General features: G+C 37.0%; 2 long non-coding RNA genes across 7 annotated transcripts in view; one reads left to right on the top strand and one right to left on the bottom strand.

Moving 5' to 3' along the window:
• Positions 1 to 16,456, top strand: part of LOC125691912 (uncharacterized) — a 48,321-nt gene extending 31,865 nt beyond the window's left edge. The window contains exons 7-10 of one of the 6 annotated variants that reach the window (XR_007376325.1): positions 790 to 3,847; positions 4,100 to 4,185; positions 10,324 to 10,462; positions 13,264 to 16,456. This is a non-coding gene — a long non-coding RNA (uncharacterized LOC125691912). Of the gene's footprint in view, positions 1 to 789; positions 10,463 to 13,263 lie in introns of all 6 variants that reach the window. The other 5 variants (XR_007376321.1, XR_007376324.1, XR_007376323.1 and 2 more) reach the window with 5 other exon arrangements.
• The window catches only part of LOC125691914 (uncharacterized), a 63,553-nt gene continuing 46,165 nt past the window's right edge, over positions 10,452 to 27,839 (bottom strand). The window contains exons 8-11 of the long non-coding RNA XR_007376327.1: positions 26,488 to 26,583; positions 21,927 to 22,099; positions 16,985 to 17,114; positions 10,452 to 10,542 (exon numbers count right to left, since the gene is read on the bottom strand). This is a non-coding gene — a long non-coding RNA (uncharacterized LOC125691914). The remainder of the gene's footprint in view (positions 10,543 to 16,984; positions 17,115 to 21,926; positions 22,100 to 26,487; positions 26,584 to 27,839) is intronic.

The following is a 27,839-nucleotide window of genomic DNA, read 5'->3' as shown; positions in this document are numbered from 1 at the left end:
TGGACGTAGAAGGTCATTCTAAATGCATTAAATAAAAAATCACATTACAGACAGCCAAAGCAGATCCTTATGTCATTGTGATATTGAGATGGAGAGATAACAAAATTGAGAATAATTTAAAAGGGAAAACAAAACATGCAAGGTGTTTTGGAATGTATTTTGCTAACTTTCTTTAGGGTTACATCTTAACAACAAAACAAAAACAGTGGTTATTTGGCACATAAGCTGACAAATGCCTGCGAAGTGTTTACAAAGTTTAAGTGCTTGGCAAACGGAAAACCACACCTTTCTACAGCAGTGTCATGCTAGGCACCACAGTATGAAACACCACAGTCATCCATCACTATCAGGACTCCTGAATTCATCCTGTTTTGGAGTACACAACAATAATTCAGATTGAGATTAAGGATAGCATTTAATAAGGGAAGAGGAATGAATGCTATCATCTGCATTCAATATTGGCAGAGTAAACACAACAGAGCACTGACTCTTTTATCTCCTTAAAGAGTTGAAAATGTGTGTGTGCATTTTCATAGTATTATTCGCACAGAATTTGTGTGTCCATTTTCAATCACATGGGAATTTTTAATATAATTTTTCTTAGCAATATTTGAAAATGTCTCCTACAAATAAACTTGGCATGCTTCCATGGCGAACTATTATGGTTATTTTAATTATGCAGAAAATTGAAGCTGATAGTGCTATTTTACATGGTGTCAAGACATTAAAGTAAGCTATGTAGAATATAATCAAAATTGCAAGCACTGTGCTTTTTTGCTGTCACTGCAGAAATGGAACTGAAATGGAACTTTCCAAAAGTCCACCACTTCGCAGCAACTGGTGTCATCTGCGAGAGGGAGGCAAAATGTTGGAATTTTTCTATAGAAGATATGTAAATGCAAAGCAACCTGAGAGTAGTAAGTACCAACGTGCTCCCAGTGCAGATTTAAGAGCCAGACTTCACATGCACTGCCTGTGCTGCCGTGTGTGGTGTTTTTTGGAGAAAGCATTTAAAAAGATCAAAAAATTCACAAGAGCATATGCCCTGCTGCCTTTTACTGCTCTGGAGCAGGGTTGAATGTGAAGGACTCTTTCAAGCATCTCTATTTTACCCCACGTTTGTGGGATAGAAGATGATGTTTCCTTGCAGATTTCTTTGCCCTGAACACAATAGACTTATCCCTGTGAACAACAAAAGACTAAGCTTTTAGTGATGCTCTTGATAGTATAACTTGATGAAGGAGCTGTACTTTTCTGCCATATTTATCTGCAGTATATTTTTTTATAGCAGCAATTCTCCTTACTGCAAATAAAAACATTTCATAAGATTTCCCTATTTTCCTTAACTCTCACTGATTTCAGGCAGTCTCACTTCCAGTAGTCTTCATCAACCTGAAGTGTGTTTCTCTTCATTTGCACAAGAACTGCATAAATGTATTTCTGCCTTCATTTGAAGGAAATCTTGGCATCAACCAACTCACGTAAGGCATATATCTCTTCCTGTGCAATATGTTTTTATCTTTCCCTTCCATTTAGTGGTTTCCAGATCATTCAGTTCCTCTGAATTGTCCTGTGGCACTCGCAATGGGTCTGTCTTGGAGCTATCCACTGAGACAAATGCTTTTAAAACCTTGAGGAATCAGATGTCTTCCTGTTAGGGCAATTTCTGCTTGAGTTAACTAGTCTATTTCCATGTTTTTCTCAGCTTAAGGGTCTGCCAAGTGCTAGGAGCCTACATTTCATTTAATTTTAGAATCTTCAAAATATTCAGCATGCACCAAAAACTAAAGAGTAATTCACATCTCACGGTTTCCATATAAGTGGAATGATGCACTAAAACTGAGAAACGTTTTTTGAAAGTGATACAATAAATTATTTCTACAGTTCACTAAGATATCTGTTAGTCTAGAATTAGTTCCCTATAGACTATAGATTGACTATATTTTCTTTCCTCAATGAGATTTATTTTTCCACAACACATGCTGTTTGGAACTGTGATGTAAGTTCAATTTTTAGCAAGTTTGCAGATGAAAGTAAAATCTGAATCTGTTGCTTGTACCTGAAAAAGCATCTCTAATATAAACATTGCTGTGTAAGTGAATAGTGCTAAGAAAGTATAAGAGAGAATATTTAAAGTTACTGTATTATATTATGGTAGTTAAAGTTTTTCTACGTGTGAACATCTCCTTTAAGCAAATAGCACTGTGATGAAAAATGACTGTTTCATTTCTGAATTTCGAGCTGGCAAGCTATAATCATTCTATCAGATTTTCTCACAACGTCAGATTGAATTTATTGTTTCCAGTACACTGGGAAGCGTGAGACTTATGTGAGCCAGTGTGAGATGAGGTGCCAGAGAAAAAGTTCAGAATCACTCAGATGGAACAACTTTTAAGATGGGCTGTGATTTTCAGTATCTAAAAAGATTAAATGTTTGCTTCCTGAAATTAGCATTTGAATTTCTCTATGAAGCAATGGGAAGGGCTGCATTTAACTTATCATGATGTCCATTGCTCAGAAAATTCAAGAACTTCTGGTAGTATTTTAAGAAACTCGAATAAATGTCAAAGAGCATACAATTTATACAATTGCTGCTCTGCAAGTAATGTCTCCTCTTTTATTATGTTGGCCTATGACATCAGAGGTGGATGCAGGTGGTTTGGCAGTAGAGGTTGAACCTTCTCCATCACATGTTGTTTCCATGTGACAAATGGCAGCAGAGCGGCAGACTGACAGAATGGCATCTGAAGCAAAGGTGTGTCACTGAATTCCTCCACGCAGGAGAAAATAGTCTCCTTCAGCTAAAAATATATCTTTTATCAATTATAAAAATAATTTTCATCTTTAATATTTTTAACAAACCTTGCATAAATTAAGAAAAAGAATGAGAAAAAGCAATGTGATATTTCCCAGAGATCTACAGAGCAATATTTCTTTACTGTTTCTTTCTTCTGAGGTTTCAAGGAAAATAAAATAACATTGAGGAGATCCATTTTCTATGGAAACCCATAAACAGGCTAGCCACTACTAAAATGCAATTGAAAAAAAGAAACATAGTTTTCCATTTACGACAGATTGTTCAAAAGGCAACTGACTGCATCAACTTTTCTCTCTTGCAGTTCTGATGACAGTACTAAATGTAACCTCAAGAACCACTTGGGATTTTCTTAATATTTCTTTGACAAAGAGCTATTTTTTTTGTCAACATAGCAAGTGAAATACACATAGGCAGTAGGAGCATGGAGGAGTTTATCCTTATGTTATTTCTGGTATAAGCAAGGAGGCTCGCAAGCTTTGTTTGTCTGGATGCTATCAGTGAGAATGGTGGTGGTGGTGGCAACAGCAGCTCCTGACCTGCCAATCCCTCTCAGAGAGGGACAGCTATTTCTCAAGCAAACACATAGTTTACCTGCACTGTATGTGCATTATATAGTCAACTCCTTCCAAAATATCTTACCCAATATGCCTATGTGTGACAGCAGATGTCCTGTGCAAAGGCAGTTGAGTGTAATTGGAAAGTTTTGTTTTCTATTATATAGCATGATAGTATGTTTGTGCCTTTGAAATGTGGGATAGAAACACAGCAGTCCTGTCCATGATCTCTAAAGCTAAAATCCTAAGTTAGTGTCACCTGTGTTAACTCTTGGCATTGCACTTACAGCCAATACTGTACCATTGTTTACAGAGCACACTCCAGTACTGCATGTACAATCCAGAGCTGAGATTTCCTGAGGAGAAAGTGCCCAATGATGGAATTTTACTTTCCAAGTGTGGACGACTGAAGGACAGTTCGAAAAGCCTTCTATCAATATTAGAGGATACTCAAAAGAGTTTACAATCTGCTTCCGTAAGTTGCTCAGAAATCCATTTAGTTTAAAATAGAAAGTCACACAGTAACAGAGCAGGAATGTAATGCTGGTCAGGTGGAGTAGACTAGCTTCTTGCCTGGTCTTCTTGCTACCTCTGCACTCACTGCAGAAATTGTGTCTCTTCCTTTGTCCAAAGTCAGAGGAAGGACCAGGCAGGGGGCCAAAGCTCAGTGTAGCTGGCTTGTATTCACATATGAAATTCATCTGATGGCAGCTTTCCTCTGCGGTAGGCTTTGAGATGAGGAGGAGACAGATGTGAGAGAAGGCTGGCACTGGCTTTGAGACGAGGAGCCACAGGCTGTCAGTGGTGCCGCTGGTAAGTCTGGGAACCATGTGCTCTTTAAGCAGTAATAAGTCACTGGGTTTAATATTCATTTTAGGTTTAAATACCACAACAACTAATACCAATATGCATTATGCAAAATTGCCACAGTAACTGCAGGCTTCAAAACAAAGATAAACAATGCTATTCTCCTTTACTTATTTTTTATACAATTATACAAAATAAGATTGATAATGCCTGCTGACATTTTCTTCCTTAAAATTCTAGGCCAATATTGTGCTACTAATGAGATTTCAAAGGCAGGAGATGAAAATAATAAATTAAAAGCAATCTTTGCATATTTAGCTTTCCATTTTAGAAATCTCTGTATTTATCTACATGGTCTTCTATTATCTTTTATTTTGTCTCTCTCTAATCTCATTATTATATCTTAATTCTAACCTGTTCTGCTTTTCGCAGTAAAGCTTGCTGTAATCTTTTCTGATAACATTAGCATGGGAAAACATTTTTATCAAATGGATAATAACAAAATAAATTACTTTTGCTCATTCTGCAATAAATAATATGATCTAAAGTTCATGATGTTGGGGGCTGAGGCTGTAAAACAAGATGTTACAATTCATAATTAGCTTTCTAAATAATGAATACTGAATCAAATGTAAGTCATAGCTTCAAAACTCATGAGTTTTCAGAATTCAGGATCAATAAAAAGCTCAGGTTTATCATGTCTGACTACTTATCCAAGGGGCTGACTGCTAATTGCTTTGGTCTTTATCACATTTCAGAATGGAGCTGTTCTTTTTGAGGTCTTCACCTGCAGAAAATATATATTACTGCAAAATACCACCAAAACAGAGATTACCACTTAAGATCTCTTTGCCATTTCTTAACACAAGAGGAAATAGCAGTCCATCAGGAAGGGGATAGGCAGTTAAAGCATCTTATTCCTTCTTTTCACTGGTCTTGGATTAACCTGTTTGACATTATAGATCATTCTGATATGTCTGCTTATTTTAGTGGAATCCCAGCAATGTGAAGTTACAGCAATGCAGAGCTGAGCCAAAACCCAGCTGTTTGTATGATCTTTTTAACTGTTTATCTCATTGGGAATTGCCATCTCCTGCCAAATCAGATGTGATTCAAAGGACATTTAAAAACGGATGTGATTATTTAGACATGTCCAGACAATCATTTAACTCGTGCAATGTGAAAATGTAAGTTTTGCTCACTTGCATGATATGCCATTGGCCTTGCGAGGGCTAGCCTATATTTGAAGGCATTTCATTGCATTCTCTTTTTTTTTCTTTTTTCTTTTTTTCTTTCTGATAGGAAATGTTATCTGCAATGAATTTTGGTATATTACTCAGAGAAGCCACATGAGCTCTCAGTCTGGAACTGTGTGACTTGGATGCCTTGCCCATACAAATCAACGGCGAGTTTTTTGTACGCTGTTCCAGAAACACTGGCCTTACTGGACATCATCTGTTCATTTGCAGCAAATCCAATATATCTTCTAAACACTGGGCTAACTGCCCATGGGTTACGTGCTGCATTAGATGCATACTTTAATCTAGTATATCCCTAACAGGAAGACGCTAACCTGTAGAGAAGTAGGACGAGAAAAAGACTGTCACCCTGAATTTCAGGATTAATTCAATGATCTTTTTATCATCCCAGTTTATGTTTTCTTCGATTTTTGCTTTTTCTTAAATTTTTGATTTTTACTTTTGTCAATCTTGCCACATTTAACATCCAATTTTTTAATACTCTGGCTTTTCCAGGCTGCTTCTGGTTCAGCTCACCTAACAGTTGTCAGATATAGCATGATCTTTTTAGCTTTAGCATCTTGTTCCATTTACCATCATTCCTAATTGCTATATGAAGGTGAATTCCCATCTGTAAATAGAGATTTGGTATCCAGGCCAAGAGAAGCAATCACCTGTGTCTACATTTCATAGTGTCAGGTGATATTTTATACACAGTTGTTTTCACAGACCTCACAGATCACTTGCAGTACAATATTTGGGGAGCTGGAAGCCTGACTTAATGATCACTGCTCATGCACATGGTTGCTGGAAAATCATTCATGAATATTGAATCCAATTATTATGAACAGGTGCAACCAAGTAACTACATTTCATGCTCACTGAGATATCACAAACACTTAAATTTGATAAAGTTAATACACAAATATATACTCTGGTACACAACAATAACTTCATGTACATTCATGAGAATGCAAATATAATGATCATGATTCTCAGTTTTGAGGTTGTGATCAAGATTCATTTGCAGTAATTTTAAACAATTATTTCACCTCATTGCTTAATTCTTTCTACAGCTGTGAATTCAATAAGGGGAGAAAGAAAATAGCTTGTGGTAATCCCTCTCATACTGAAAGCTGTAACTCATTTAGGTCTCGGGGAGAAAGAAAGGAAGTGATTGGTGCTTTCTGAAAATCTTTCTGAGCTGCATTGTTCAGTTATTTCCAGTAGTAGGCATTTCCTTTTTTAATTGGGACCAGGTCCCAGGCTCCTTCTGGAACTTGAATGAGTCAGTCATGGGCACATACCTGAGCATGTACTCACAGTATATACTCAAGTCTATTGGTTATACACTTTTGACAGCAACTATGTTTTTAATCATATGGAAAAGCATAGCAGCTTGTAGGTAGTCAAAGCCAGTTCACAGAACTCTGGTGCCACCGTTGTCAATCCAGCCCCACCAGAAACTTTTTAGAATCCAATTTAAAAATATGGAGACTGCTCCAAAAGTAATGCCTCCTAATTTATTATGTTGGCCCATGACATCAGAGGCTAATGTTGCCAGTATGGCAGTAGAGGTTGAACCTTCCCACCCATATTCCATTATATTTTGTTGCGTCTGTGTGACAGTTGGCAGCAAAGAGGCAGACTGACAAAATAGTATCCGACATGGAAGGGCATCTGTAGCAAAGAGATGTCACTGAATAATTCATCCATGCAGGAAAAAATGGCACCCATTGGCAACTGTCAATGCTTGTTGAATGTTTCTGGGTAACAACAAGTGGATGTGAGCGCAGTGAGGTGGTGGTGGTGCATTTCAGCAGTGTTGACAGTGACAGTCAGCTCCACTGGTGCAGATGTTTACGAGTGCAGTATGAAGGCTCTTGCTCATTGTGGGCATAGCTAATGTTAGTGACAATGTTGAAAAATAGTATTTTGTAGCCGAAAATTTGCTCTATCAAATAGAGTTGTTGTATTCTTTGTATCTGTTGCAGTTTCTGTGGACATAAATAGGAGTTCTTACTTTCAGAGAGACCTACATATCTTTCATCACTGCAGAAACCAGAACGTAAGAACTGGCATGAGAAAACCATGTCTGATTTCCTATCCAAATTATATTTAATTTCCCAGGATTGTCCTTTATCTTGCATAATTCTTCCTGCAATCTATGTACCAAAAGAAAAGATGCATATCCTTTTTTAGCCTTCTGCTGAAGATAACTTCCTGTCTTTCAGAATGAATGACTTTCTTTTATACCTAAAAATCCTTTATCTGCATGTATTCTCATAGTTTGTATTCTTTCCTGAGCTAGGATACCACAGACCTAAGCAGTGTTGTTCAGCTCCATTAATGCTTTTTGATTTGGAAGCACAAGTGGTGAGTTGCCTCCACTGCTCTGCTGTGATTGCACATTGCGTTCACAAGGGAAAAATGTCCTTATGAAAATTGGTCTCATTATTTTTATGCTTCATAGTTTCCAATAAAACAATTTTCACCAGAAATGGGACTGTTGTACATCACTGAGCAGAAAAGGAAATGTTCAGCAACCTGATAACCTTGTAGAAATTGTTGTTGCTGACCTGAGCCCTGAGCTGAAAGTTAAAATGATAACAGCAATAATAATAACAATACTATTAATCTCTAATGACTTCAGAAAATACTTCTTCCTGTTTAGAGAAATTCTGTGTACTGAATCTTTGAGTTCCATCCTCAGTATTCACTTGGGTTTCTGTATATAATGATTCCTTATATATTTATCAAAAGTCATCTTCATCAATTCAATCTTCTGTCTGTTGGGCCATATTCTCCCTCATTATTTCCAAGGTGATGGCAGGGCACTTTGCAATTGGCCTTCAGTGAGATCTGCTAACAAAATCTCTCTCTCCTTTAATATTTTTCTTTAACAGCAAGGAATAAAAAAAGGCATTTGAGTATTCCATAACCTAGACAAGGACTGAAAGTGGCCTGAATATGTCTGGAATAATAGAGACCAATTTTTGATTAGTTCTGGTTATGTAAAACCGAAGATAATTAGGATTTCCTCCAAAACTTTAAAATTAAAAAAGGAAGAGATTATTAAAGTCTATCTAAATAGTCAGATTAAGGTTTGCTCCTCAAGTTTTTAGCTTTGGCACTTCTTTAAGCAATGTGGAAATGTAGACTATGAGTAACTGGGATATGCAGCACAGAATGGTACTTGGAGGTTGAATTCATACTCCTACCCAAATCAACATACACATGTGCACACTCATTTTGCATTTGACTTAGGCAAGGACAGGAATTCACTTCAAAGTGTTAATACTGCCTACTTACCAGGAGGGTGACTTGGAGAACAACCATTTGCCTTTCTTATGTTTAGTGGGCATCCGCTGGGCAGATGTAGGATAACATATTTTAGATTAAGCCTTGTGTAACTGCTTAGAAGATGCTGTGTCTTATTTACATTTTACCATCTCTCAAGGAGAATGTAATGCTATTATCCATATGTCATCTGCTTATTGTTCTTGAATAATGCATACAAGATTCGTGACTTCCCACTGTGGTACTTCATACTCATGTTGCTGTAATATTACATCCATTTAAAGCTGTACTAATGTAGTGGCAAATAAGGCTATCCATACGTTCAGCATGTCTTTCCTATCCATAAAGAGAAGCCAAGTCACAGATGGTTTTTACAATGTTATAATTAATAATCATGGTATCATGTTAGTGTCATCTTAACATAATAAAAAAGTGGATCTATAAATTGTTTTCAGCTTTTTCACAGCATTTACAATGACTTTTTGTAGCTTTTCCCAGCAGCGGGATCTCTGACAGTAACATTTTTTGAGCTGCATTCACAAAGAATAATTTCAGGTTAATGATTTTTTTCTTGGATACTATTTGTGAAGTGGCATCATTAATTTTTTTCTATCTATCATTTTTTAGTCTAGTTCTTTATAGAGCTAGATTTTTAAAACAAAAATCTTACCTTTTCTTTCTTAGATTTCCAAGCAAATATACTTTGCAAAACATAGTGTGTTACATCATTCCTCTGCTGGCCTGAATTTTGAACAGCCTAAGATGAATGTCATTTCCAAGTCTCAGCACCATAATATCTATGTGGGCAGCCCAAACCTGGATTGATACAGAAATACTACCTGTTCTTTTGAGGTTACCTTTACTACCAATTCTGTAAAGCGATGGAGGAATATACAGTATGGGTATTGGTGAACTGTATCATTGTATGAGTATGTATTTTCTTCAGTGATTTGTGGTATTTCCTGTTCTTTCTCTTTGCTGAAAAAACATGGGTATGTTTCTAATTGAGCTCATGTTTGGTCTTTTTTTTTTAAATCTGGATAAGATTATACCAAGAGTAGATGCAGCTCTAAAACACTGCTCTTTCTGTAACCTCTAAAAGCACATTCGAAGTTCCCTTTTAATCTGGGTTTCCCTCAGTCTTGCTCCCACTCACAGGGACAAACCCTGTTGAGGGGCTCTGTATTACCATCTTGATCTTGACAGTAACTGGCAGTGAAATGGCATACTGGGATATGTTAAGGGTGGAGATGTCCTAGCAGTTTATTTCAGAACCTCAAGTCAAATTTCATTCAAGTTCTTTTTTTGAGAATGGCGAAGATTAAGCATATTCCCAGACTCACCTGGCTGTTGAGGAGCCCAGCCATTGTTGTACGTTACAGGCATGCTGGAGGGAATGTACTCTTCAAGAATAGTTATGTAATTTGATTATTTTGTTACCTAAACACATGTACTGTTTCCTACTCAGAAAAGAATAAATATATTTTTATACACAATAGCTGTAAATTACTTGATGTCTTCTGCTATTCTAAATCGGAGTTCTTCGTTGCAATAAAATGCACAAGGAGCAAGAAAATATTTACAGTCATATTGTTGTATATTTCAGAAAAAGTCTCTTGCAGTGGCCCAAAGAGATGATATCTGGAGAGTCTAAGGCTACAAGCTTAATGTGTGCCTGGTCTCTTCCAAGCTCCAGTCCTCGTTTTATTGGAAATTTACTGAATCACCACGAAGATTTGAGTTTAGTAAGTACTGATGTCTTCTTTCCTTCTGATGTATGTCTCTTTGGTTGCTGTTGGAATCCATGGAAGCTTTCAACATCAGCCTGTTGGTGGTGGTACATTCAACGAGTTAAGTACATCTCCTTTTTCAATGATTAGTGTTATAATTTCATCTAGAGATGTTTAGTTTTTAAACTGTGAAAAGCAGTGAATCACTGTTCCTAGAGATTTTCTTAATCAAGAGTCCTAGTCCATTCTGTTGTACTGTTCCTTATCCTGGTCATCTTTGATCTTTGTAGTCATATTAATTTTACTACAAAGAACACATCAGCTAAACCTGCAATAATACTATAGACACATATGAAATATAATGTGTCTGTTTCATTTTTCCAAGATACTTTAAAAATCTTTTGTCTATTATTCAAAGGCAACAACATATATTCAAAAAATGCAATGTATTTTTGGATTTTAGCAATTTTGACAGGGCATTTTAAAAACTGTTCTGTTCTGGAGGGCACCTTTGCAGATTCAGTTATGCAGTCAGTGCCACTGATGAGTAATCTTAAGTGACTAAAAACTTGGCACCTGCCTTGATCCACCACTATTTTTCAGATATCACATTGATCACTTTTACAGTCTGTTATAAAGAAAGCTTAAACTGAGCTTTTCACAGACTCAGAAATGCTTATGGTGAATATCCCCAATCACTTTTCAAGAGCATCCCATCAAGTTCAGTTGATAAAGATGAGATTAACCTATTATGGATGTCATTTTTCTAAAACACTGATATTTTCATTTGTCAGTTAACGCTGGTGAGAAACAGGTTTGACCTTTAGGACAGGAATATGTGAGAAGTTGTCAAAAAGGATCAGGAACTCACATAAAATAAATGCAATACAGCATTACCAGGACTCCAGAGTTCACTGATCCTTATGGTATTCCAGAAAACCCCTTCCTTCTAGAAACATCAGTGGCAAACACCATCAAATAACCACTTTGCTTAAAGATGAGGGCTGCTCTGAAAGTAACACCTCCTGTTTTATTATGTTGGCCCATGACATCAGGGGGGCAGATGTTAGTGGTATGGTAGTAGAGGTTGAACCTTCCCACCACCAGTATTCCATTACATGTTGTTGCCGTGTGACAGATGGCAGCAGAAGGGCAGTCTGATAGAATGGCATCTGACATGGAAGTGCATGTGAAGCAAGGGAGTGTCACTGTTAATTCATCCATATGGAAACAATGGCACCCATTGACATTTATCAGTGCTTACTGAATGTTTCTGGAGACCAAACGCTGGATGTGAGCACAGTGAGGTGGTGGGTGGTGCACTTCAGCTGCGGTGACAGTGACAGTGGGTCACCTCTGCTCATGCAGATTTTTACAATGTGGCATGCAGGCTCTTGTTCACTGTAGGTAAAAATGCATAGCTAATGCTGGTGACAGTGTTGAAAAATAGTGTTTTGTAGCTCAGAATTTTCTCTATCAAATAGTGTTATCATTCTCTTTGTATCTGTTTTAGTTTGAAAATGAATAGGAGGCATTTCTTTCAGGATGAACTATTTTAGCATACTTGCAAGGAAGGGGCTAATGAAACAGTGACTGACGTATGCAAAGCATTCCAGCTGCCAATATGGAGCAAGTCTGACTTTCCACAGTTATGGCACTTCAGCCTTTGTTGTTTTCATATTTGGGACTGAGGGTTGCTGAGTGACATACATTATGAGTTTATAGAGTAAGTTAATGAACTGGAGTTTTCATATTGTCTTGCTATCCTTTTTCTCACGTATTATCAGTACTAAGTGAAAATGTTTTACTTCTTTTGTCTTGACTTTCACCTATGAAAATAAGGTCCCAGTCTCAAGTTTTCATAAATTACAAATATGCATTCACAGCAGAGTGACTGAGTTTAGAAGAGACCTCTGGAGGTCTTCTTGTCCAAAACCCCTGCTCAAACAGGATCACCTAAAGCCAACTACACAGGTCCAAGTCTAGATGGCTTTAGAATAACTCAAAGAATGAAGACTACACAGCTTCTCTATGAAACCTGTACCGCGCTTACTCTCCTGCACAAGAAAAATCTGTTTGGCTAGAACTTGCCATGTTTTAGTTTCTACATTGTATCTGATACTATATCATCTATATCATCTACTGTTTATGAATTTAGATTTTGTGGTAAACAAGGAAGACAGATCATTCTAGACTATTTAAAATTAACAAGACAAATAATACTTACTAATGTATTAGAGAAGTGATGCAGTTATACAATATTGCTTTAAATAAGTGGTTCTTAGGTTATTATCTTAATAGATTTGCACACCAGAGGTTTATAAGAAAATCTTCTCTCAGGGTGTCTCATATTCCATTTCTGCAATGTGTTAAAGCTCACGTCAGCACTCAGAGTAATTGAAAACATAATATTATTGAAGGATTTAATCATCATTTTAATTCTTTGATATTGGCATTTTAACTGTCTTAAAATAAATTTTGGAGCTGGAAATAATGATAACATCAGCATTAAAGTAGCCATTGCGTAGTGGGGAATAGTGGAGGTTAAGATGCAAATGCAGAACATGTTAGATTTACTCTCAGGACAGTACTGAGAGCTCCAGCAGGAGATGACATAGAGCTATCTTCTTCTAGTAAATTCTGCACAGTTGAAAATCTGACTTCATGTTGTTAAATTATTTGTAAACAGATTTGGTGGTAAACGTGTCCTGCAATACGATACAGTAATGTTCTGCTTGTCTGTTTCCAGCAGTGTGTTACTAGTTGCTTCATCAAAGAAAACATTGCTCTGAGCTACCATTTCTTTTTTCCTTCAGGTATTAAACAATGAACAACTGGAAACTAGTAAATTTAAAACCATCAAAAAGCTTCAAGATTCTTCTTGGATGAAATCTTTGTTATCCTGGATTTACAAATCCTACTGTAATTCAGTGACAGTCAAACTTACTTTTTCCCACCTTCTTCAAAGCTATAAAAAACTTTGCTTGCTACAGAAATTGCAGAGTTAAATATACCTTCAGATTTCTGTGAATATAAGCCATTTCTCCCTGAATTTTGCTGGCTAGATTGAATTTCTCTCTCTCTTTTTTTTTTTTTTAAGGAAAAACGTAACATTTGGTATTAACTTATTAGGTGTACTTGGTAAGTAAATGTATTTTAAAACTTTTTTACAGAATATTTCTTTCAAAATAGCTGTAAGATACTGAAATACTTGTTTTATAACATCACCTATCATGATTGAATGGAACGAGGTAATGTCCAACACTGTCTGAGTAACTTCATCCTTCTTCCAAATTTGCTGAACGATCATTTACTGTTTCCTATTTCAGATGATCAAGCATTTTATTGATGAACCTTATAAAAAACTTATTCAAAACCATACTGGAATTCAATGACAGATCTGAAAATTGAATGGCTTTTGTGCATGGACCACCATAGGTTGTATCAGGAAGATCCTGATATAACCAAGTAGTCCTCCAAAGACAAACCTCTCTCCAGGAGTAAAATATGAGCTACAGTCCTGGAGGGGGTTAACCCTCAGTTCAAGAATAGTTATTCATTCCTGTAATTGAATACAAAAGACATAGGGATTGATTTTCACCTACACCCAAATTCATGGCTCCTGTGAGGGTCTAAGCTGCTGACAAATAATTTCAGCTTCAGCCATTGATTATGCTTCCATAGTGAACATTAGATATACACTAAAATTGATATAGCATGTATTGCAGGAGTCATATAATATAAGTACTCCCCATTTCTTAGCCAATCTGTCACTACTCTTAAGCTGTGCCATGCACAGGAGATGCAGGATTTGCTTTCCTAAGGAGGAAATGGCCATCAAGTAGAAAAATGAATTCACCTTTATTGTACTGTGGTGATGTGGTGAAGATAATTACTGCAGCTCTATTACATTTGTTTTGAAACACATAGCCTTTGCCTTTTCAAATTGCCTTGACCATATCACCACTCGTGTATTTGCAATGAAAATCTGACATCAGAGGACAGAATAATAACAGGAGAAATCCTCATTTCATATTTACCTTGTTTACTCTCCTGAGTCACTGAAAACACAGTGATCTAGGTCCATGCTTTTATACTTCTTTTTACTATATATACACACATATATAAAAAAATTAGCGTGTGTACTGCCAAACTCTGTAGGTCGCTACTCATCTTCCCAGGTATCTTCACACACCATAATTTCTGGTGCTTAGAATTGGTAGACTGCAAAAAGTAGCACTCCTGTGTTCCCTCTCATTCATACTGTGAATACTCAGTTCTCCAAGAATTTTGCTGCTGGTTTCTGACCAGCCAAGCCCATATCAAAACCAGCCAAAGTCTAATCATAATTTTGCCAATTAAAACTTGTGTGCTATTATTTGGTGTTTTTTTTTGTTTGCTTTTTATTTATTTTTTTTATAGTCTAAAGCATAATGTACTGTCTGCTGTTAAAATACAATCCTGTTTACCTCCTCATGGCTCACTGAAAAAAAAAGATATATGCTTACAATGACAACTTTTAAAATGTTTTTTATTTCTTCATATTTCTCCTCAAAGCTTCAATTTAATCAATAATTCTAACTAGCTATCAGAGTACTTATCTTTATTTTTCCTAATAAAAATGAATAGTTGGAGTAGAATGTGTCCAAAGCCATTTTTATCCATTCCTTCTTCATGACTTACCTCTTCTCTTTTGTGTAGTGAATTTTAGCATTTCAAATTTTAAGGTAAAGAAAAATCCTTCTCCTTGAAGAAGAATTTCTCATCAAGAGAGCCTTTTTTTTAAAGTAAGGATAGCAAATACAGCCTGATGGAATAAACACCTTAAGACATTTTCCATACATGAATATCTCTTTAACATAATTAAAATTCTAGAGATTAAATTCTTTGCAGGCTTAACTCAACTGAAAGAATAAAAGACATTGTGATAAAACTGTATGATTACTTCGGTCTCCATGTAGTATAAAGTACAATTCCATAGGATTTCTTCAGTAACCCACGTTCATAGTGATCTTAATTTTTGCTTTGTCAGAAGAGCTTTATGATAGGTTAATTCTTCAGAAATACATATCATCCTTTACAGCATATTTCATTTATTTCTCCATTATGAAACGCAATTTTTGGAATTATTATTCTTTTTATTATTATTGTTATTACAGAACTTCCAGTGTTGGACAAATTTACTGCTGGTACCTTCCTGTTTTCATCCCTTTTCTTCCAATTCCGGTGCCTAAACAATTGATTGTTCACTTGGAAAAACAATTTGTTTTCCCTAATGAAAAAAGATAAGACTGCATTGCCTATTTTGTGTGGAACCGGGGCTCCTCCACCTTCTGCATTTTATCCTATTACATCATAAGTCTTGCTTCTAGAGAGAAATCAGAATGAGAGATTGCAGCCTGTAGAGCTGCTACTTATATAGTTGCTACAGCTACTATCTTAGCATGCTCAAACATATTCCTGATCTGCTTTTTTTTTCCTCGGTTTTTTTTCTGATTAATGGTGGTTTTCCTGATATGTTAGAATATCATTGTTGTATCCGCAGAAATACTATCTCTCATTTGAAGGGTGGTGGGATTTTTTTCAACTTAAATGTTTATTTTGTGCATAATAATACTAATTTCAGTTCCTAATTTTCAAGTAAGGCAATTAGGACACTAAAAGTTCCCAATCATGGAAAAAATGATTAGTTGCTAGAAGATAAAGATTTGCAAATTTGAACAAATTTGTATGTATTTATGTATATATGAGTTGGTTTGCATGCGCAACTTTGAATTTTACATAAATGACATGAACTCATTTAAATATATAAAAGTTAAAATCCAGTATTTTTTCTATTCATGTTATGTGGAATTTAATAGCTTTTTAAAAAAGGCGTGCATTTTCATGTATTGAAATGTAAGCAAAATTATGTATATTCTTCATTAACTTTTGCAGTGTGGATATGTAAGTGAAACTAAGCACTCAAAAGCTAAGCAAAGTTTGTGTTGTTTACATAAAAGTTTTGGTAAATCACATTCTCCACCCCACAAAAAAAAAAAAAAAAAAAAGGAAAAAGACAGCATCAAAAAAAAGGAAAGAAAAAAGAAAAAAAAACCCAACCAATCTTATGTATTTTTGATTTTGGATAAAAAATGCACTGCTCAAAGACTTTCTTCTCTATGACTCAAACTTTCCAAAGGTTTTGAGTCAAATTATATCTGAGTGTTCACTTAAAAAAAGGAAAAAAAAAACAACAAAACAAACAAACATGCAAAAACAGAACACAGAGTTCTGTAGAAGATAGCTAGAAGGTAGCTATGGTAATAAAAAACCTTTCTGTGAATGGCCAAAAGTACCCAAATGTTGGACTCACTGGAACACGATATCTGTTGTAAAGGAAAGCTGATGTGAGATGTTCATACTGTTGAATGTTTCAGTCCCAGAACATCACTGGAGCTCAAACTGTTAACAGTGAAAGAGGTAAGATCTCCAAGACAAGATCTCAAAGAAAGAAGAAAGTGATGAGAGTACTTAGCTCTGATAATTTCAACTCACCTGACTAGCAGAGTTTTGGAAAATATTGGTTGGTTAGCATGATGAACCTTGAAAAATCAGGTGGTTATATTTTTGAGCTGTGGCTTGTTGTTTTTGCTCTTTGCAGTCATTTCGCATTCCTTCATAGAGCCTGAAAGGGAAAAGAGTTAAGGTAATACATGTAGATCAACACTGAGATTAGATGTCAATATATTCACTTGACTGTTTCACACATTAGAACCTTACAAGAAAACATTGCTCAGTCGTAACATTAAGCAGCAGGGTTGAAGTAAATAAATGCGGGGTGGGCAGCAAGTAGATAGATAACATGTCTTCAGAAAAAATTGAGATGAAGATTTAATATTTTTGCTAAAGCAAATGTTAAGCCAAATTATGCTGTAATGTGGCTTGTAAAATAGAAGATGAATTACCCTATAATACCCAGAACTTCTAGCATCCACTGAAGGGAATTCCCTTTCATTTTGGGCATGCATCTTCAAGAAAAACTGTAAATGAATAGCGAAAGCCCAAAGAAATATGAAAAAAAAAAGAATTTGAGAAATGCAGTCTATAAAGAAGCTTGTGAATTCCCATTTGTACTATAGTTAAAAATAGCAAAAACAGCAAAATACATGAAGGACTGTTGCAAAGAAGGCAGCAAATGTTGTTTTTTAATAATCTGTATACAGAAGACAAAATTCAGAACTTGAAGTTACATAGTAGAGAAAAGTTTCTAATTGCAAGGCTTGTGAGACATCAGATCTGGATAAAGAGGCTGCAGATTATTCTCACTGAAAGACTTTAAATACATATGGAAAAACAACTGCTATAGCAGACACAGTCCCAATTGATCCAGCCTTGGAAAATAAGCCTGGTCTCCTGTTAAGAGCCAGCCACTTAAACAATACTGTAGTTTATTAAATGTGAAGGAGTGAAAATGACAGAAAACAGAACAGAATGGTGACATATCTCCAGATAGGTGCAAACAATGCAGTTTTAATTATACCTTTACTGTTTTTTTCTTCCCCAGCCAAAAGTACTTCCTTTCTAAGTTTGGCTGGACATAATTTTACCTCTAATTTGATTTCATTTTTAAGAATCTCAATTTTTTTTATATACACTCATGTTTGTCAATTTAATATTTAATAAATATGTACAGCTTAAGGGTTTTTATTGCAATGCTCCACTTGCTTTAAATTAACCTTGCTTAAAATTAAGTTGAATGAGTAGCCAATTTCAAATATTCAGACAAAACATGTTTTAATCTCAAATTGTAGTTGTGTTGCTAATATTTGATAGTTTTCATTTTAGTACAGTATAATTCTATTAAGTAGACATTTGGTTCAACCGTTGACCCCACATTTACACCAAATAATATGGTGCTAAGTTTACTTATAAATGAATATAGTATAAAGCTAACTGTTGTTTCTTCGAGAAAAGTCCTCTACAACATAAAATTTCCTCCAAGTCAAAGAAAGTTTATTTCACTTCTGGTAATTTTATTGTGTGTATACTAGGTGGAAATACAGACCTGTGAAAAGGCTCATTTTAGCAGGGGTAACAACTCACAGAAGTTATTCTGAGGAATAGGGTGGAATGAATCATATTCATATGTGTGTGTGTTGGATGGCAAAAATCAATGCTTTCTCTTAGCAAAGACACTCTCGGGGATAGAGAAATCAGAGCTGCGAAAAACCTAACAAATTTTGCCTGACAGATTTTCCAGGCAAACTACACCGCTGGTGCACTGGGAGTGTGCTGAGGATGTCAGTCCCTGTGCCAGTTGGTGCAGCCCTGCTCATGGCAGCTCGTTTTGGAGCTCTAGGGAGACCAATAGCTCCCCCCATTGCCCCAACACACCCAAGATGCTGGCAAGCAGTCCTGGGGCTGTGAGAAGCCAGAGGCCTGCCCTGTGCAGCTTGGTGGAAGATACAGTGCACGCGGAGAGATGAGCCTAAAAATGCACAGAAAAACAGGAAAAGGCAAATGTGGAAGGGAAAGAGAAAGCATTTCGGGGTGAAGGGAAAAAATTGCTTAAGTCTCTATCCTATTAGCATCAGTAGCACAACCTCTTCTAGCTTCAGCAAGAGACAGATGTCATCTTATTGGCCTGCTTTGGTCCTGTTCCCTGTGATGCCAGTGCTGTTGGAGGTGAGTGGTGGGCTCACCACTCTGCAGATGGCTAACAGTGGTCAGGTTCTGGGATCCCAATTACCGCCAGTGTTTAATGGTTCTCTCTTACAGCATCCCAAGCTCCCTGAATCTTTAATAATACTCTTATAAGCAATAATCACATTGGGAATGGTGTATTCCTGCAGGCCTATGCCACAAAATGTAGCCATTGTAACTGCCTTAAATAGCCCCTGGGGAACAACTGGAAATTTGTTCTTCTACGCAGAAAATGGCCACTTCTGAAAGAGTGGAAAGCATCCTTTTCTTTCCCACCATCACTGGCAATTATACCTCTGCCTCTTTATTTGTCAGAGCTAATAACAGCGTTGTTGTGACTCAGAAAAGCGCGGATAAGACGATGAAAGATGCACCACCAGCATGGTACAGATGACAACTGAACTGCCTCTGTTCCTTGTTAGTGAAAATTATTTGATGTGAATGTTGTTGCCTAATAGGGCCCCATCTGACTGCAAATGATTGTAGCACAGGCAGCAGAATAATGGAAAATTGTTGCAGCAAGATAGTTGCTAGGATAACGCTAGCAGTAAGAAAGGAAGTAAGTGAAATTGAAAATTACATATTTAACAACCATATAAATGGCAATAATTATTTGGGACCAGAATTATCTTAATTTGCTTCTTCCCATTGTGGGTCATTAATTACAGGAGTAAATCTGCTGATCTGAGTGGGATAATTAAATCTTGACATTGGCATTGCCTTGCCAGTGTGAGCAAGGGGTTTTCAAACCATGGATGAGACAACAGAATTCCTTCCATCAGTAGCATGTTGAGGTGCCATGGAAAGGCGTTGACAGATGGTACACAGCAGAACAAGGTGGAAGGCTACAGGGAACCACCCAAGTCTTTTCCAGCAATCCTCTTATCTTTTCAATACTATGGACCAAGAAGCAATGCTGCTTTACGTTAAAAAAAAATAATAATAAAACAAAAAAGAGCAATCTCAGGACAAGAAGTTGCTACAGACATATAACCCTCATTTCTAAAGGCAAATCTGCCTTGCTTTCATTATTCAAAACAAAAGGGCAAGTCTGTTTACTTCATTCTCATCTGAAGTGCTGACCCTTGTTCTGCTAAACAGGATAGAGCCTGCACTGATTCTACCTGGAAAATAACATAGCTGAAAATTAGGTGGTTTACACACACCAAAATATGAAGCAATAATGAAGTTGGAAGAGCAAGGCTGAGCCTCAAGCTAGATCCGACTCATACCATGAAATCATCAGGTTTTGTAAGCTCAAGAGGGTTAGACTTCATTACCTGAATGAAAGACTTCACAAAAAGCCTCGGGAGCTGAAGGAGCAATGGATACTTCAGCTTGAAATCAATACACTGGCGTGCTGCTCGGTTCCTTGGTTCACTTTGTCACTTGGAGGTGAGTACCAGCAGGGTTTGAATGCTTATTGCCATTACAAACCCTGCAGCAAGAGCATCCCTGCATCCTGTTAACGCTCAGCTGACCTCTTAGAGAAGATTACTGGAACTAAATACCTTGCTGAAGGAAGTGACCAAGCTGTTGAGCCTATGTCTGCCCGCCCTTGGTCACATCAAGCTCTGGTCCTTACAGTACAAAGAGACCCCTCTGCTAGCTCAGCTGCTGGGAAGAGTGGGGTCATGAAGGCTACTGTGTGATGCTTTCCCAGTATTGTCCCAGCCTGTGAGTTGGAGGTGGACACCCTAAGCTTAAGGTGGACTTAGAGTTGCATGGTTTTTTTCTGTTTGCTTGCTTGTTTTTGTTTGCTTGCTTTTCAATAAATATGCATTTTTTCCTTTCTTTAGTTTTTCTGTCTTACCTATTTTGAACTATATAGTTTTGACATCCACAAAGCCCTGTGGCAAAGAATTTACCATTAGATTACACGTGAGAAAAGGCATTATATGTTTTGGCTTATTTTGAAAGATCAATCTGATCATTTAATTTGCCACCTCCCAGGTTTGTGTAATGAAAGGTGACAAAAAAGCAATTTTTGCTGAATAGCCACGCCACTTGCAGAGCTGCAGAAGTCCATTATAGCCCTTCTGCCTATACCATTTCTATACATACCCCATGCTCTTTCTTTCACTGAGTTAAAAGGTCCTAGTCTATTTACTCTTTGCTTATATGGACATTTACCACATTTGTGGCTATCCCTGTCACACCTATCAATACCTTATTTCAACAAAATGGTAAAGCTGGAAGACAGGAACTGCACACAGCACTCATTATGTGAGAGCACCATTTATCAGCACTGGTGTTGCCTGCCATTTTATCATTCTTCTGGCTTCCTCCTAGCAGATGAGAAGAGTTTGACTCATTCTCACTCACAATCATGCTTCTAGCATAGTTATTGATGCTAAGTTTAAAAGCATGCATTTTAGATGAGATCTCTCATTACATTTTATTTCTTACTGGAGGAATCATTAGAATGAGTGAACTTACACCATTTATACCTTTTCTACATCAAGTCTAGATGCTGGATTGAAGTAAAGTACCCATGAGTGTGCCGCACTCATTGCAGGCACTAATGCTGTTTATCTGCTCTTTGCAGGCTGCGCTGTACTCAAGGTGACTCTCACAGATACCTACATGCATAAATATTACACTAACCACTATACCTCAAGATATACATAATGCATTACTTAGTCGAAGCAGCAGCATGAGGCAATGCATTACACAAGGTACTGACACTGAAACAGACTCAGGGCTCTTACCAGCACTGAGAGCGCTTAATGGGGGCCTGCACCTGACAGGCAGCATCACTCAGCCTCTCACAAAAGAGGGCTAAGGTACTTACCCCAGAAATTGGAATGACTTTCTCCACAGCATAGATCAGCTACAGCGCTGCTCGATGTTCTTGTAGCATGATTCAGTGTCTGAAGAAAAAGGAGTTGCTGCTGCTCACAATGAGGCCAATGAATATTTTGCCACTGGATTCAGTGAAGATAGAGATCTACTTCTTGTGCTTTTCTATAAGGAGTAAATCAAACTGATGTCGTTAGTGAAATAATACACATAACCCATTTTCTGGGACTCTTACCATGCACTATTAGATGCTCAGCTGTGGATCACACACTGCGTGGGGTACTTGGGAGGGAGCTGCAGCTACAGTGGGTCCACAGTGCAGTAGCTTGGTTTGATCTCTGAAACTCAGCCCAGAAACTCCAGTGCCCTCATTGTCCTACTCAAAGCTCCTCATGCTTCATAGGTACCACTGGTTGGGGATTTTAACTGCTTCTGTTCTTTCAGCTTTTCTAGTTCTTCCTTTTTATGTGTACTAGTATGGTGACCAGCAATTACTTATGTTGTGGTTTTGTGATTTCTGTTATTGGTATTCCACATCTTAACATCATGTAGTGCACTGGGAGATAAAGAGTTAATGCTACAGTTCCATGGATTGCCAATAGTTCTGGGTGCCTGTCTCAGAAGAGAAGAGATGAACTACAGCTCCCAGAAGACTTCATTATTCCTTTTCTGTTTTTCATTTAGAGAGAAAGATAAAACTGTTTGGGAGTCACAAGACTGCTCTGTTTTTCTGCTTCAATTCCAATTGTATTGTATTATATTATCTCACATGCCGCTATCATATTTAATAAATTAGTTTTCTCCCTTGCTCGTTCCATGGTTTTTTTCTGATGAAGCCCATCCCTCTGTCTTCCTCCTTCCCCCTTTCCTGGGTTGTGGGTCCCCCTGCCCCCTTAACCCACAGAACTGGGCTGGACCAGGCTGGAACCATGACAGCTTAGTATTCACAAAAACAAGTTTTACTCTGTTGGTTTACTCTGTTGACACTGCTCAGGGTCCCTGTCAGCAGAGCTCAGACTCTGAAGAGAAACTTGTAGACAAATCATAATAAATATAAGAGGTTTTGAGCTCTGAAGTCATCATAATCCACAACCCAAATTCTGTGAGATGAGCAAATGAAGCTGGATTAAGTGATGATCTTTGATCAGATTTTAAAACATAAACTTCCTGCACTTACATTTAGCAAAGGGACTCAGAAATGGAAGCGATCAGTTTTTACGACTTCAGCCCATCGTACCTGCATCTAATGAACTCTTACAAACTGCTTGAAGATGAGAACAAATTTGTCACTTTCTTACTGCCCCTTAAATGAGGAATGAGCAATGAGCAATGAGAATAAGGAGGAGAAAAGTCAATAAGAATTATTCTATCCTTTTCAAATAAACTGCATAGATAATCATTTCTGTCTGCCTTCTCTGCAAGTACAGAAGTTTAAAGACGTTGATCTAAGTTCATATTGTATGTGAAGCTTATGAAAGGAAATATATTGGACATGAATTTAGTGATAGATATTTTGCTTGTTAAGACTCCAGCTCACATTAGGCTCTTAGTGAAATGCTACCTCTAGCATAATCATAGAATCATATCATAGAATCCTAGAATAACCTGGGTTGAAAACCTTCCTCCTAATGTCTAACCTAAGCCTCCAGTCTTAGTTCGAAACCATTCTCCCTTGTCTTTTCACTATCCACCCAATTAAACAGCCATTCTCCCTCCTGTTTATATTCTCCTCTCAAATACTGGAAGGCCAAAATGAGGGATCCCCAGAGCCTTCTCCTCTCCAAGCTAAACAAGCCCAGTTCCCTAAACCTTTCCTTGTAAGAGAGGTACTCCAGCCCTTTGATCATCTTAGTGGTCCTCCTCTGGACTAATACTTCAGCTTCAATAGACATTTGAAATCTGTGAAGATGAAGGGACAAAAAATAAAAGTCTGTGGACAATTCCAACAAGTTATCACAAGTATCAGAAATATTGCCTGATCCTCATTATTTGAAAGGCTTGCATAAATCAAAGTAGTGTCTTTTATCTGAGGTCACTGAATGCAGGGCACCAAACTGCATGTGAAAAAGAATCTGCCATATTAGCACTTCACCATTTCCTTTATGTCTTTAAACCAGTAACACAGCATCAACATCACCACAGGTTTGATTGACGCAACTTATATTTTATATCTCTGTTGTGTTCTTCAGCTAGCAAGCCATAGAGCATGCTCTGTATAAGCATTTCATGTTTTCTCCCAGAAAGCTGATTATTTACAAAAATTAATTTACTAAAAAGTCCATAATTGTCTCTCTCCTAAATGTCTTGATCTCTCTCTTTCACAATTCTTCTTAATCTTTTCCAGCTAATAGTCTTGATCCAGATTCCTTTTCCACAAAATATAAATAAGCTAACGACGGCTATTGTTTTTCTAGCCATCACTGCCATATATCTCCATTTTTTCTTCTGAGTTCTGCCCTGCTAGTCAAACTGTGCACCTAAACCTCCAGGACTGTCTATGGACCATGGGGGTAGTGATCTTCATCTTGCCTCACAAACCAGCAGCACCCTTAACCCCTGTGGTACCACCACCTATGTGGGATGGGCTCAGAATGCACTCAAGAGACCTTGTGTCCTGTATGTCTTTAGATTGCTTCTGCTTTTCCCATAAAGCAAAATTAATCCCCCTCAGCAACAACTCTTCAGACTGGAAATACTGTCTGTAAATGTGCTAGTGTATCATAGTACTTTTTACCTGCTAGAAACAAAGAGGAGTAAACAAGCAGTATTCAGTTTTGAAGACCATCAGCTCATGAGGAAATAATTACTATTGTTTTGGGGTTATTCTTCTATTTAAAATGAAAACAAAGAAAACAATTGGAAGTAAGGACACTACTCCTTCTAATAGAAGCCATTTCTGGGGTCTACCTACACTATGAGAGCCTACACCTGCTGCCTTGCTAGAAGAAGAAATGGTGCAATAAGCAGGTGTTTCTGCAGCAGGACCTTCTTGTCATTTTTTATATGTCCAAGCTACAGAGGAATAATTCACCAGGGCTAGTATGCAGGATTTGTCCCACTCAGTGTCTTTTCTATTGTAAATGCCACAGATGCATCAATCTAGACTACTTTTCACTTTTAATTTCCCAAGAAAGCACTTTCAAAAAAAGATGATGAGACAACTGTGAAAAAATTGCCACTTGTTTCTGTTAGTGAGAGAACACCCACCATTCACAGGTACAGTAAATGTCTGTTCTCATTCATGGCTATAATGAGGCTGTATTTCTCTCAATTTATAATACTGCAGTCAATGCTAGACTAAAGAAACATCTTTTCCACTCCCCTCTCTGAAACAGATACCAGCTGGCACACATGGAAAAGTACAGAGTGATTCCTCATCCTTTCCATTATTTAAATAGCATAGCTTTGTTGAAAAACAAAAAAAAAACCCAAAACCTCAACTTTACCTCCCGAAAATCTATCTACTAGATAAACTTTTTCCCTTTTGAACACCATAAAATTGCAGACGTTTTCTTCTAACAAAAAATTGTGGGCATTATTATGCTGAAAAATAATTCTCCAGATTTTATATCTGGAGACATAAAAATTGGGAGGATAAAAATTATTGGGAGGAATGTAATTTTCCTCTTTTATTCTTATTTCATTTATTTATTTATTTTTATTTAGCCCATCTTGGTGTGCATATTCTGTTCAAGGATTTCTCATGTTTTCAGTTAAGTTTTTGAACTTCCATCACAGAAAACATATGCTACTGCCTTCTTGGCATGGCAGGCAATTGGGAAGGAAAGCACTTTAGAACTGCCTCTAATAAAATAATAAAAGAATAAAGCACCTTTAAGTTTATGATAGAAAAATCTTGTCACTCAGTTTCTTATCTAAAGTTTAAAATCAATGTTGCGTTTAAGAAAATGACATGAAAAGAGTGTCTTTTTCTAGTTTCTCAAAGTCTGTAGTTAGAAGCAATCACTATTTGTGTTGCAAAAATTCACCAATTCTCCACTGATGAGTAGAGGCTGTTTTGTTAAATGTCATTCTTCACGAGCTGTCAAGCACTTCACACTACTTGAAAATAAGACATATTATTAAGGAGTTTTAAGAAGGTCTCCAGGACATAACTGTCAGTCTTTTTTTTTTTTTTAGTATCAGGTGATATTTTAATGTACAGCATTTTCAGTGTAGGTGTTTTTTTTCCCTCAGCTATCCCAAAGTTACCTGAATTCCAGAGCAAAACATGTAAAAGGTGTCTCAGCACAATACATTTCAGGTGGTTTGAACTTGGGAAGGTTACTGAGAGTGTGAGATTTATTGAAGAAAATGTATGTCCTTGAAATTAGCTCAAATCACAATACTGTAACTGCAAACTCCCAAATTTAGGACTTCTATGAATTACAGAGAATTAGAAAAAATTTCTCTGAATTCTCCATTTCTCTTCCAGGTTATTAGAAATCACTAAAAGATCAAAGTCTCAGGCACAAATCCCAAGCCTAGGGAAAGTCTGACTTGGCCAATACCCCTTCCCAGCTAAACCAACCTGCAAGATAAGTTTCAAATACCTTGGACAACGTCTTTCCTCCATCCTTTGATTTAGTAAGCATGCAAAAGTTCAGATAGGAAAACCACTGGATAAAAAATACCAAGGCCAGAAGAACCTGGAAAACAAACAAACAACAAAAAGAATAGTTGAGTTATTCTGCAAAATAAATCATGGTAAAAATCATTTTCCTTCAAAGAAAACAGAATAAATGCTAAATGATAATGTAGCAGTATATTTTGCTCTGACATGCATTGCCTTGTGCTGTTAATGTGCACAAATCACCAAAAGAACAGAAATTATAATCTTCAACAATTTATGAAAGGGAAATATCAATTGAACCAAAAAAAAAAAAAAAAGTATTATAGCAATGACAAACTGCACATACATTATTTAATTACTTGATGGTTAATGCCCAGGAGAATATAGTTCTGAAACTGATAGATTGCCAGACTGTTATCTCCCTTAATTTCTCTTTAATAGATTAAAACCCACCCCTCTTCTATAAACATAGTTATAGGTACTGGGAAGGTACATGATTTATAACGTTTCTAACTAGATGGCACTGTGATGAATTACCACTTTAGAAGATTAGTAGATTATTGGGTTGCGGGCTCTCTCTCATGATTATTCACTTTTAAAGCTTTGATTCCAACACGAGAACCCTCATAGATGTTACTGCTTTTACAAAGAAGGTGAGGCGTGATGATTCTGAAAGTCAGCCCTGCAGAAACCTTTTGGTATGAGGTTTTGGTTCCTTTAGGGAGGTGCACAAGGGAAAGCCTCACATTCATGGCCAGGGAGTAGTTGATAAGGAAACTTCACTGCTGTGAATTTAAGCAACCCAAGCATGGCATCTGCAGTATATGAACACCCACTTTGATGATAGCTCGTACGTTCCAAAATACTGCCTGTAAGCATCTTTTTAACATGCAACATTACTTCAAAAATCATATTTCCTATCAGAAGCTGCTTCTAGTTGTCAATCCTGTGCCACTATAACATAATAGTCATGTGGAAACGGTTTAGAGAAAAAATACTTGTGTTTTCACCCCTCCAGTTCATTTTAAGTGTTGCCTACCTACTTGTCACCGTGTTCTGGATGGTTCCCAGCCTGTGAAAATGTCTCATCAGGGAATTATGGATCTGAATTTTAAAATAAGGATGGTGCAAGGAAATGAGGAAGAGGAGGTCATCAAGAGACGTGTGCTGTTAAAATTCATTTTCCAAACTTCATTGGAAAGAAATGTTACGTTTCTTTGTATGTTCAGAGAACATGGACATGCTCATGTATATATAGGCACATTGTAAGAGGAAAAAAGTGCGAAGGACATCAATATCAGCTCAGGAGGTCCCTCCTTAGATGCCTTGTCT

The sequence above is a fragment of the Lagopus muta genome, chromosome 4, assembly GCF_023343835.1.
Source record: "Lagopus muta isolate bLagMut1 chromosome 4, bLagMut1 primary, whole genome shotgun sequence".
Classification (NCBI taxonomy): domain Eukaryota; kingdom Metazoa; phylum Chordata; class Aves; order Galliformes; family Phasianidae; genus Lagopus; species Lagopus muta.
The sequence above is the reverse complement of the archived record's forward strand: the minus strand, read 5'-3'. Positions and strand labels throughout refer to the sequence as shown.